We start from the raw sequence: 12,251 nt of genomic DNA on the forward strand, positions 1-12,251 counted from the left end.
CCAACCCATATCTTTTGTACTGCCCAACTTTTTACTTTCAATTTGTATAAGCGTTTTTCAGGTACACCATACAAAATTATCCCTGGTGTCTAATTTTCCTTTCAACAATGTTGTAGGATTTGCTCTTGATTCTAGGAGAGTCTGATAGCCCACACCATCACCACACACACACACACACACACACACACACACACACACACACACACACACACACACACACTAACACCCTCTTCTTTTGCACTCATAGACAAACAAGCACACAAATAAACACACCTGCCTAACCTATCTCCTCACAATCCCCCGCAACCTCTAAGGCAGAGAAACAGTCACACATGCACACACACATACGCAGCCACATACATACACACCTACACATACTACCAACACTATCTGTCCATTAAACTCCCCAGCACTTACCTGCACTGCAATGGTTGAACACAAACTTTTGGCTGTATTCATTAACATGAGCAGCCATGAGTAGTCATGCTACTTTATGCAGTTGAGTGATTGGCGGAGTTGCTCAACTGTGTAAATACCTGACTACAGGCAGCTCTGCAAACTAGAACATGGCTAATTAGCATATGCCTCTTCCCCAAAATGTCTTATTAGCATTCAACACAGCCATAAAGATACCATGGTGTACACATCTTCATCTAAATGCCACAGCAGGCTTTTTCTTAACTTCTTTGGTGCTACTGCTCACAGTTTCTCTTTGCTGTAACTAGTAGTCCTACTCTTTTTTTTTTTTTTTTTTTTTACAGCAGAAAGACAAATGACTGGGAAAACACTGAAGAATATAATCACAAAGAAGACCCCCACTAAATATTCAAGCTGTAACCGAAAGTCACAAAACCTAAAGGTTTCAAGACCAGCTCTTTGTCAATGGCACAGCAGTTTAAATACTCATTCATACTAAATCAATTAAACAACTAATTTAGCAATTTAAAAACACTTAGGTATGCTTACATATATCGGAAATACAGCCCACAGCCTTAAGCATTTGAAACTGAAGACATAAAAGTACATAGTACATACAATCAAACAATTAAGATGGAAAACTGATCTAGAATCTTTAATGCTTGAATTATTCCAGTAAGATGGCAACCACGGTGAAGCCAAACCCCCCCCCCAAAAAAAATAGCAAAGAAGTAAATTAATGTTTATGTAGTCAAAGTGGTTGGTTTCTGTTAATTAATACAGATTGCATTACAAAATGCTGTAAATGAAATATGTAATAATGCAGCAATGTGAGCTGAAGCTTATGCTACCCAAAATATGACACGCAGTACAAAAATAATCCTTTTAACAAGGTCATCCTTTCCTTGCACCAGAACATGGAAGATCTGCACCCAAGTGCTGCTCAGGCATGCTATAAAGAACTACTCCCGGTGTCTATTGTTTTGCCCATCCCACATCTTTTGTGCTGCCCGACGTTTTTGTTTCATTTTCTCCAAGTGCTTTTCAGGTACAATGTATAGAATTATCCTGGGCTGTTTAGTGTTCCTCCCGACAATGTTATTAGATTTCCTCTTGAGTCCATGGGAGTGAAACTGAGTAGAGTTCTGTACAAACTTATACAAAACTGGAGGGAAAAAAATTGTATCCTTTTTTTCAGAGTAGTACAACTTGGAGAGCCACTATATTATAGTCAGGCAAAAAAAAAAAACAGACTTAATGAGATTCTAGCAGCACACAAATGTGACTACACAGCTAGGATAATTTAATTTTCAACACAGCATCAGCTGAAATAGCATATGTGAATTCATAGTTATAACAAAACTCCATTCCAATTTCTATGCATACCAGTTTTAGAAATGTATTCAGAAATTAGAAAATGCATAAGAACATTCAACCCCCAATCATCATCATATATGAAAGCACAACTTTTAGTGTTTGGTTTGCCTTAGCCACCAACGACATGCTGCTTGATAAAGTACTTTCCTAATGTGTAGACATTAATAAAACTTCGTACAAGTTTATCAAACTATTATCTGCTGAAAATACTTTTACAGATGAAAGTTAGGGTGTATGTTGACAGTCAAATTAAAGACTTTAAGTGGGGGTCTAGAGAAGGTGAAATCAAATATAATTGTGTGTGGTTTCCTTACCTGCAAATTGAATTCAGCAAAGAAACAGTTTGAGGGAAGATGATGACAGTTCAAATTTGTAAGGTGAGCATTAGGTGCGACATGGAAAGAAAGAAAGAAAAAAAAAGACATTAGCAAAACAACAAGTATGCTTTATTTCTATTTACTCTTGTCACTTTGGTCTTCATAAATATTCAAAGCTAACAAGTAATCTACTTCAGCCTACATAATCAGAATACTAGCATCATAATTCTACCCATAAATAATTAGAGAAAGGTAAATCTGTTAGAGATAGTTATTAAATTGAATTGTACAACTGCTTAAAAAGTGAAGAATTTATTTTGTTCTATGTTTTATAATATGCATGAATTTCGGTATACAGATATCCAAAATCCTTCAAGAAAATCAACAAAACAGGGAGAAAATCTAACAGTGAAATTTCAGTAATTAAAATACAGGATTCAAGTCCTAAAATTGTGTCCCCTAAAACTGTCACAACTAATATTATGCTTGATAAATTAATTTAGCAGAAAGATACATTTTCTCCCCCCAAAAAATTGAAAAAACTTTTTGTTTGAGGACCCTCACCACCATCCTGCTTTTCAATTACCACAACTACTTACCTGAATATACTAAATCCATGATGATAAAGCCACAGGGTAAAAGAAACACTTATAAAGTGATCATAAAATTTTACAACAGAGAGTCTGGCAGCAGTAACAGTGAATTCAAACTGTAGCAGCAGTTCACAAAAGTTGCAAAGCTCTCCACTCCTTGAACTGGTTAGAACTCCCAAACTATCTTTCATACATCCAACTCTCCACTGCCCATAAACTCATCTTCAAACCATCATAGTGTCCCTCACTCTCCTCCACCCTCCATATACACCAGCCTAGCAAACCACTCACGTCCAGCAACCAGAACCTACTAGAAGTACACAAGCCTATACACACTCCAGGGAAACTTCTACTATCTTTCTCACTAGCATGACTCTGGAATTCCCTTTCTCCATATATTCATACTACCCATAGCCACTCCTCCTTTTAGAACCTCCTCCACTCTCACCTCTCTTCACGATGGGATTGTTTCTGTTCTCATCCCACTTGACACCCTCCACTGCATCCCTACCCTCCTCTGTCCTTATTATCCAATCACTATTTCTCCACCATTTCTATTCACTTTTCTCTTTGTAATTAAAACCAACTAGTAACCTTCCCTGCTTAAGGCCTCATTCTTATTGTCCTTATTTCTGCCTATGAAAGTATACTTCCCATTTCTTTTTTATCTCCTACTGTTGTAATTTTATATGTCCTAAGAATACTCCATAAACAACAATCCATCAATAAGTTTTCCTCATCCACTTTGTGGTTGTCTTGTTTTATTCCCATAAATGTATACATTTTAAACTTTTTTCACTCATTTAATATCGAAGTAAAATTGTCTTACTGTCAATTTTCATTGTAAAATTGTATTGTGATATTCTGCTGATTTCTCTTGTATAACTGCATTTGAACATTCTGTTATTTTTATTGTAAAACTTTTTCGGAGCTTTTCTCCCCGGGCCTCATTGAAAATGGGCTCATTTTTGGCCCAATGGACTTTCCTGGTAAACAAACTGCTAATAAATAAATAAATAAAAGTGAAATGCTGTCAAGGAACTGCACAGAGCAAATATGTTTTAATATCTCCTGTGAGAAAAAGTGCAACTACTACCCCAACACAGTGGAGGATTATAAAACTGGTGATTCAGGTGGCTACCTAATGCCCATAGCTCCATCGGAGTGCATGGACAGTGTAGGATTATAATGTCACAGTTGTGAATACTTTCAACAGCTGTACTACCAGACACTTTTCCATTTAATTTATTATTTTTAAGTAAAGCTTCCTGTTGGAATTTGCTTCAGCTGAAGATCCTATACAGGAGGCTGGTGCTCTTAAATGATCAAGTAATGGGCTTTCTGCACATCACCAGATGATAAAGCCAGGAAATACGAAAAGTACAGTTTTGTACCTACCATAAATGTAGATGTTCGAGGATCCACATTGCTGCAGTCCTAACTATTGGGTAGTCCGCTGTCCAGTCGGCCCGAATACCAGAGTATATGGCTGACGTTGGTCAGGGCGCATTAGACTGACGTCAGTACGTCAGGGTACTAATGCGCATGACCGACGTCATATCCTCAGTCTTTTCTTGCCCCAGATGTCAGAAGACCCTAAAAAGACAAGGCCCAATATACCTGCACCAAAAATATGTACAATATATACAAAAATATATACAAAAATATCAGCATATAACCTCACCTACACAACCACCCCTAAACACAGAGGGAAGGAGGGAGGGTAAATTGGACTGCAGCAATGTGGATCCTCAAACATCTACATTTATGGTAGGTACAAAACTGTACTATGTTCTTCATTCCACATTGCTGCAGTCCTAACTATTGGGTAGAATCCCAAAGCAGAGGTAAGGGAGGCTGGCAAATCATAAAGAAGCAGGAGCTGACAACATGCCTTGCAAAATAGCTGTGGCAAAACCAGCCCTAGACTTAGAGTAGAGAGGAAGGTGATAATGCTTAGAGAAAGTATGCACTGAACTCCAAGTAGCTGCCTCCAAAATATCCTTAGTTGCCACCCCTTAGAAATGCTGTTGAAGTGGCAGTAGCCCTAGTGGAATGAGGCCTAATCCCAGCTGGAATCTCCTTGCCATGATGGGAATAACAAAATGCAATGCAAAACCCAATCCACCTAGAAATAGTTTGTTTTGACACAGGCTTGCCCTGCGATCTCAAAGCAAAAGAAACAAACAACTGCTGAGACTGCCTAAAATCCTTAGTCCTGCTTAAATAATAACGCAATTGCCTGTGTACATCTAAAGTGTGCAAAATCTTTTCCCCTTTATTTTGCGGGTCTGCATAAAAAGTAGGCAAATGAATAGTTTGGTTTAAAGCCACACTAGAAACCACCTTAGGCATAAAGGAAGGATTAGTACGTAATGATACCCTATCCTTATGGAAAATCAAAAAGGGCTCTACTGCCATAAGGGCCTGCAACTCAGACACCCTTCTTGCAGAAGTAATAGCCAACAGAAAAGCAGTCTTCCATGACAAGTATTTCAATTCAGCAGTAGCCGCAGGCTCAAAAGGTTGTAGAGTAAGTTTTTCCAACACAAAATTGAGATCCCAAGCAGGAGTAGGAGCTCTACGTGGGGTCTTATATTCTTTGCCCCTCTAAGAAACTGCTTGAACAAAGGATGCGAAAACAATGGTGGGTCACAATCATAGTGAGCTGAAATTGCTGCAGCATGAATCTTAATGGAAGAGAAGGACAAACCTTTGTCCAATAACTCAGTAAGATATTGAAGAGCCACACTCAAATTAGGCTCAGAAATCTCCAAATTCTTTGCTGTACTCCAAAATAAAAACCTCTTCCATTTTTCTGCATACACTTTCCTTGTACTAGGTCTTCTAGCTTCCATAATCACATTTAAAACTTGTTGAGGAAGTTGAGACCTGCTGTGTTTCAACACAGAATATGCCAGGCTGTTAGATGGAGAGAGTGAAGCTTGACATTGAGCAGATGACCGTCCTTCTGAGATAACAGATGTGGAATCAAAGGTAAAGGCCATGGAGGCTTCCTTACCAGACTCCTCAGTAGTGGGTACCAGTGTTGCGGAGGCCAATCTGGAGCTATTAAAATCATCCTTGGCTTGTCTTGTCTGACCTTTAAGAGCACCTTTGGAAGAAGAGGCAGAGGTGGAAAGGCATACACATGAAGATTTTTCCAACTGAAAGAAAGAGCATCCACTTTCCAAGCTGTGTGATGAAACCCCTTTGTGCAAAACTTTGGCAGCTGGTGGTTTAGTGGAGAAGCGAACAGATCTATGTCTGGAGTTCCCCATGACACTGTCAATTGCTGAAATACATGAAGATCCAGTTTCCACTCGTGGGGATCCATGATTTGTCTGCTTAACACATCTGCTAAGGAGTTCTGTGCTCCGGCAGAAACCTTGCCTGAAGAGTTAGTTGCAAGCTGAGCGCAGTCTCCCATAAAATCATTGCTTGCCTGCATAGAGGATAAGAATGTGTTCCCCTTGTTTGTTGATGTACCACATGACAGTTGTGTTGTCTGTTAGAATCAACACCTGCCCTGGAAGAAGTAACTCCTTGAAAGCCATTAATGCAAACTGGACTGCTAACATCTCCTTCATGTTGATATGTAGATGCTGTAGTCTGGCAGGCCACTTGTCTTGTATCCACTTTCCATTTAGATGAGCTCCCCAAGCAATGTCCGAGGCATCTGTCGTTAAAATCTGACTCGCCTCTGGCCGGGTCACAGAGAGTCCCTTGTTTAGGTGACATTCCTGAGCCCACCACAAAAATTCTTTTTGAAGGCAAGGTATTATTTGAATGACAGTGTCCAAATCCTGGCAGTGCTGTGTCCATACATTTTGAGATACCATTGCAGCTTCCTCATATGCAGTTTGGCATTGGGAAGCACCAGAATACAAGATGCCATGAACCCTAATGCTTGAAGGACTGTCCTTGCAGTCAGCACGGACTGATGAGATAGTTGATGGAAGTAAAGGGATAGACTCTTTTGTTTGTCCGGGGTTAAAAAGGCCATCTGGGCTGCTGTATTCAGTCTCACACCCAGAAAGCACATGTCTTGAGAGGGTACTAGACTGGACTTTATTTCGTTCACAGAATACCCTAGGCATCTTAGCACTGCTATAACATATTCCAGATGCTGTAGAAGGTCTTCCTTTTCTTGAGCCAGAATCAGGCAGTCGTCCAAGTAAGGATAGATTTGAATTCCTTTTAGCCTGAAGTAAGCTATCACTGGAGCCAGAACCTTTGTGAATACTCTGGGCAGTAGATAAGCCAAAGGGCAATGCAGAGAACTGATAATGAGAATTTCCAGCTCGAAACGCAGATACTTCCTGCAACTTAGTCTTATAGGCACATGAAGGTAAGCTTCCTTGAGATCTAAAGTTACCATCCAGTGATCTTTGCCCAGCAGAGGTAAAAGCTGTTGTAACGTCAACATCTTGAACTTGGGAATGTCCAGATAAGTGTTGAGGATAGATAAATCCAAAATTGGTCTCCACGTGTTCCCCTTCTTTGGTACTAGGAACAGGCGAGAATAAAATCCTAGGCCCCTTTCTGATGCAGGGACTGGCTGAATGGCCCCTATTTGGAGTAACAGAGAAATTTGCTTGTGAGCCTCTTCCCTTTGTGGAGGAGGAACGTCTGGCATGCCTTTGAAAGGGGCAATGTATGGAAATAAAACCTGTAACCGTGGTGAATGATATCCAACACCCATCTGTCTTGAGTAATTAAATCCCAATTTTCTTTGAAAAGAGACAGTCTTCCTCCCAAAGGAGCTGCCAGACGAGAATCTACTGGCAGCTGAAAAGGCAGGTCATTGGGTCTGTTTACGAAAGGACTGACCCCTGCCCTCACCAGAAGTCTGAGCAGGTGAACTCCCTGTTCTAGGCCTAAAGAACCTTGAGCTCTGCCCCTACCATGTCTAGACCTACCCCTAGACTGGGAATCATAAGCAGGATATGTCCATCCCTTAGTAGGCCAATTTCTACTAAACTTGGTGGCTGCACCTGCAAAAATCTTTAACAGTTTGCATAGACTTAGCTTTGTCCTCCATTTTCTTTAAAACTGCTTCCACAGGCGAACCAAACAACACATCAGACTGTAAAGGAGCATCCAAAATCCTTGTCTTAACATGCTCAGCTAAATTCTGATCCCTCAACCAGGCATGCCTGCGAAGAACAGAACTAGTGGCAGCCACCCTCGAGGAGGCCTGTACAGCATCAAAACCACATTGCAAAGAATGCTTACCCACTTGTTCAGACACATGAACTAAATCCAGCAACTCTTTACACTCAATACCTTCCGCCAAAGCATCCACCTTAGATTTCAGTTGTGAAAGGAGATAATTTTGATATTTTAGCATGTGAAACTGACAATTCAACGCCCTCATGGCTAAAGTGGAAGAAGTATACACTTTCTTTCCCCATCTATCCAAAGCCCTTGCCTCTTTATCAGTGGGAACAGGGTTTTTAACCACAGAGGCCTTAACACCTTTAGGTCCCTGAGAAACAGTTTCGGGTCTGCCCTAGGACTCTTAAAAGATACTTATGAGCTTCAGGCACCCTATAGTACCTATCAGGTTTAACAGGAGCAGGAGGCAAAGAATCAGGGTTCAGGGAAGCCTCTGCAAAAACATCTTCCACCACATTCAACACAGGAGGTATAGCTAAGGGCCTATGCTGGGGTAAAAACAAGAATTCCCTAAGCCTTTTCCTGGAATCAGAGTAATCCTGGCCTTTCCATTTAAAGTGCTCCCTCATGGAATGCAGAGTCTCTGAAAATGAGAAATCCTCAGGAGGAGAAGCTGTAGGAGTGGAATCATCCACATCAGAATCAGAATAAGGAGGATACTCCTGCAAATCTTCCATGAAGACTCAGAAGCCTCTGAACACTGTTCAAAACTATCAAACTCAGGTTCCACCCTAGGCCTCTTATCAGGAGGGGGCATAGAACCTCTAATCATAGTAATCAAATCTTCTGCCATTTTAAGCATATGTTTCTTAGGCACAGAACCTGAAGTGCTAGGAGAAGCCCCCACTAAAGCTAAACTTGGCCTACCTCTCAAAGAAGTTTTGGAAACAGAAGGAGAGGCTCTAACTACCTTGGGAAGAGAGGGAAGAACAGTTACCTGAGAAGCCCCCTCAGCCTGGCCTACCTCCTGAGAAGGCACATCCTGTAACAGTAAAGTCTCTGCCTGAGACTCCAAAGAAACTCCTGGCAAAACCTCTGGCTCCACTGAGCCTTCTAAAGAACCGGCGTCCGGGACTGCCGGTTCATCAACCCTAGGCTTCGCTGTTTTGTCCTTGCGCTTCTTGACGAAGCGGCGTCGGAGCATCCGGCGGCATTTTATAATTGCAACGCTTCCCAAACACTAACCTGGCACAGTCTAACCTTCTCTTAATAGTGCGTTTGTTAAACCTAGCACAAGAGCGGCATCCAACAACGTCGTGCTCAGGCCCTAAACAAGGTATACACAAGGTATGGTAATCCCTATGAGGTATCTGTTTCCCACAAGAAATACAGTTATTCACTTTTTCTGACATCCGGTTAAATACTGAGGCAAGAAAAACCAAAATGTTCCAACGGGTACTTAGCCAACTCTGATTCGGTCTGAAACTCCGACTTCAGAAAATTTCAGAACGCCAACCTGCACTCGCAAAACTGCTTCTGCATCGGACCATGCGGCAAAAAAGACTGAGGATATGACGTCGGTCATGCGCATTAGTACCCTGACGTACTGACGTCAGTCTAATGCGCCCTGACCGACGTCAGCCATATACTCTGGTATTCGGGCCGACTGGACAGCGGACTACCCAATAGTTAGGACTGCAGCAATGTGGAATGAAGAACATCTGAATGGTCACAGCAGTCAAAAGAACAAGTAGCTTTACTTTTTTTAAATACTGGCAACCAGATATTGGCAATGCATGGCTTTGCACATGGATTTTTTCTGTGGAGGCTGTCTTGTGAGAACCTCTGAATTTGTGTAGTAAAATGGAAATAATACAGGGTGTGGCCATTATACAGTAAGATATCCAAGATGTGTAAAGAATGCAAAGTAGCTATAATTTGCTGGGTATAAGAGGCTTCTGTATATATGAAAACGATTGACTCTTGTTTGATCATTATTCTGGCTTTGGAGGACTAATGTTTTTTGCAAAGCAAATTGGTTTCATACATCCTAACATTCCCTGATTTTACTTAATATCTTTGCTCTGCCACTCCAAAATCAATTTTCTGATAAGTCACTAAAGCTTGAAGTCAGTTAATAATGCCAAACAGAGATTCATACTTCTTATTGTTTACCAACTTTTAAAGTGAACTAGAGCGGTAATTAATATTTTTTTTCTGATTTAGAGCCTTTGTTTTCCAATTACTTTTGTCCCTGATTTATACCATATACTGTGACTGATGTCTATGTGAAATGATGCTTAAATACATTTATTGCTGCAATTTGTCACCTTCAGATATCTGAGGGGTATATAGTAAAAAAAAAAAGGATAAAACTGCTATGTGGAAGTGTTGGCTGTCTGTGGATGAAAACATCATACTGTCTTACCATCTGATCTTTGAGAGAAATCATTAACCTGTGTTTGCAATACTGGTCTGCATTTATATGAACTTAGGAATAATTCATTGTGGCTACACTGGTTACTGTATGTTTGTGTAAAACAAATTTCAACTACATTACTGTGACAATTATTTTCATCTCAATCAGATGTCTGAGTTGTACTCCATTAGCAAAGTGGCTATAACTGCAGGCTGTCTGTATATGAAAACAACTTACACTCTTGTCAATCTTCTTATTATAAATAGTCTTTAATTTTGCTTCAGAAAACTAGACTGCATTCTATAGGAAGTAATTAGGACTAGGTTACTGTGGCTACTATGCATTACAGTGAAATACTTTACAGTGGCCATTATTTTTTTTTTTTTTTACCAGAGTCAGACATATGAATCAGGTGTTCTTGTTTAGCATAGCGGATATACATGCAAGGTTGGGTGGATGCTGTCTGTTCTTGAAACTGACATTTACCTTTATCACCTTTCATTATAAATGGTCATTAATTTGGCTCAGCAGGACTAGTGTGCAGTTATTTGAAATAAATTGTCTGTTCAAAATAAAATATGTTGTTTTGGATATTATTTTGTTCACAATCAGACATCTAATGTGTACAGAATGTGGCTATAATTACTGGATACAGGAGCTGATCTCTGGATGAAAATAACTGACCCTGCTGTTCTGATTAAGTTAAACAGTTATTAGTCTGCCATTGCAGGCAAGTGCATTTGTACAGAGCAAGTTTGAATATTTTTCTATGGTCATTTTTTACCATAATCAGGCATATGAGGTGTACACAGTCATAATGGCTGTAATTGAGTATGAATATTGGTTGGTTATAATGACAACAGTTGGAGTGGGTTTTCATGATTTAAAATGTTTTTACATCAGAAACAAAAGTATTAGAGTTGTTCTTCATGACAATTAACTGTAAATTAAATTAAGTCATCAGCAATTTGAAAATACTGGATCTGCATACATCTCACCCTTTAGTGCAAGAAACCTGGACAAAGCCTAAAATAATGGGGGTGGGGACAAAGGTCCTAAAATAGGAACAGATTTTAAGTATTACTCTTAAAAGGTTAGAACGTTGGTAGAATAACAGGAGTTGTGTTATCATTCATTTTCTGAAGAATATGAAGTCTGAAACTGAAATGTCTGTCACTATTTAGTGACTTCGGTCCTCAGCGATTTGCCAGAAAGTCACACATTTGATGAAATACAGACCAAAAATGCATGACAAAAATCTTAACCCATTAAAACATTGTCCTCAAAATAAGATTAATCGGGATTAAAGATCCACTCAAGCAGTGAACTGCAATTTTATTTATTCTTTGCTGAAATTTGAACAAAATTAGGTTGTTAAAAATCAATTCACAAAATACTTAAAGGTTTTCTCTGTGCTATATGGAACTTTCATGGTGCTGCGGTAGCGTTGTCGCCTCACAGTAAGATGCTGTCCGGTTCGATTCTCAGCTAGAGCGTCTTCTGAGTGGAGACATGCGTGAATGGGCGTACCTTCGTTAAAGGTTGTGCATCAGGCCTGGCAAGCCAGTACATAAAAATTAACTGCCAATCATTAGCGGACCGGAGTTCCGCTGTGGCGACCCCTAACCAGGAAAAGCCAAAAGACACAATCAATGGTATAGGAACTAGAGGGTCAACCAAAAGAGAAAAAGACTGGGTAGAGTCCTAGTCTGCTGTCTGGCATGCACTGAATTCAGACCCTGTGCCTCTTGATGGAGATATCAAATACAAGCGCTTATTTCGCAACTTGGCAAAAGCTTCATACCAGGCAAATCTAACTAGGGTTTAATATGCAGAGGAACATGTGTGTGTTCTCTTTATAGCAACACAGCACCTTGTCAAGTAATTCAGACAGATACTTTACATCTGCCAATTACACCCAGATGAAATATCCTCAGCCAACAGCTGACGTAGACTGAAACAATACCACTGCCGCAGACAAAAAGATGGCCCTCTATTTTTTTATGA

This window comes from Protopterus annectens, chromosome 15.part0, assembly GCF_019279795.1.
Source record: "Protopterus annectens isolate FY-2018-M chromosome 15.part0, PAN1.0, whole genome shotgun sequence".
NCBI lineage: Eukaryota > Metazoa > Chordata > Ceratodontiformes > Protopteridae > Protopterus > Protopterus annectens.